Consider the following 1,736-nt stretch of genomic DNA (forward strand, 5'->3'; position numbering starts at 1 on the left):
TCATTTCTTCTTTATTTACACAATTTGTTTAGGAATATTAACACAATCTATATCTATGGAGATAACTAGCTAAGATGGTATCCAATCAAATCAAAACCAATATAGAATGTGTCTACAAGCAAGGTCGAGGAGGTGCCGGGCAAGGGCCAACATGAGAAGCCCTTGTTCTTGTTCTATGGAGATGGAGGGGTGGCATCTATCTCCTCTAGGCTCTCCATTCCTCGTCAGCACGTCCAGGGCATGGTCCATGGCATCGTCCACTGTAGGGTGGCCGGATATTTCAGCATACGGACATCCGTTTGGAGTGGCTTGCAAAGGTCAGCCACGAGCAACTCCACCTAGTGCCGCTCCGTTAAGTCCTTCACACGCGCATACGAGAGTGGGATGTCCACTATACTCGTCTATTGTGAGTTCTTGATGGCGTCGAGCTAGGCATTACATTTTTTAGGTCTGAAACAGCGTCACATGTGTTTCGCAAAGACCGTCCATGAAGGAGCCGGTGCGAAATTTTTTACCTCTTGTAGCATCACTGATAGAAAATGGGCCTTTAGTCCCGGTTCGCAAAGGCCTTTAGTCCTGGCTGTGCAACCGGGACTAAATATGCGCGACTAAAGACCCCTCCTTTAGTCGCGCCTCCTACGAACCGCGACTAAAGGCCCGTCCACGTGGGCGCCAGGGGTCCGTCGGGGCGGAGGACCTTTAGTCCCGGTTCTCGTGGCTAACTGGGACTAAAGGCCTCCTCCGCAGGTTTAGGGTTTTAGCCCCCCTAAACCTGGTTTTTTTGCGAATTTTTTTTATTTTTTTTATTTTCAAATTTTTGAATTATTTTAACCTCTAATCTCTAATCACCACCCCTCATCACTGCTCAATTTATCCTCTAATCTCTAATCACCCCTCATCAATCCAAATCATCTAACTTCCCGGACGGTCACCCATCCTCTCACTACTCCAGCCTGAGCACGCTTAACTTCCGGGTTCTATTCTCCCTCGTTTCCAAGTCTGCACTTGTTGTTTTCCTGACAATAGTAGGATGTCAATTCTATTAACCCTCAGGAATTTAGCTTGAGCATGAAGTGACACATTTCACTGTTTGAGTTTGAAACTATTGTTTTAAAAAACAATAATTATTTAGTAACACTAATATGTCTGGAATAATTAGTTTGACCATTGTTTGACCACTGTTTGACCACAGTTTGACCAGATTTGACCAAAATTTAAAAAAACTGAAATAATTATTTAGTAACACTAATATTCTAGAATAATTAGTTTGACCATTGTTTGACCACAGTTTGACCACAATTTGAAATTTTTTGAATATTTTTGCCTCTCCAGATCTTAAAAGCCCCGTAACTTTTTTTCTGTTAGGTTTTTGAGGATTTTGAAAATGTTTAACGGAGTTCCCTTAGTTAAATTCGGATGTAACTTTTCGAGTAGATGATTTTTCATATAAAAAACTTTTTCATCCGAGTTCGTATGCAAAAGTTATGCCCATTTTAAGAAATTCCAGAGAGATTTTGCAAATAAAGTCGAAATTCATATTTGTTAATTTTCCCAACAACTAGACCACATATCACATGAGAAACTTATTTTATTTTATTTTTTTGACATTTCCATCATTTTCTTTTGGTTTTTCTAAAACTGAAAAGGCGGTCCGGGGGGGTAGAGTTTGATGGGCCCTTTAGTCGCGGTTGGCCAGACCAACCGGGACTAAAGGACTAACCTTTAGTCCCGGTTGG

This window comes from Triticum aestivum, chromosome 7D, assembly GCF_018294505.1.
Source record: "Triticum aestivum cultivar Chinese Spring chromosome 7D, IWGSC CS RefSeq v2.1, whole genome shotgun sequence".
NCBI lineage: Eukaryota > Viridiplantae > Streptophyta > Magnoliopsida > Poales > Poaceae > Triticum > Triticum aestivum.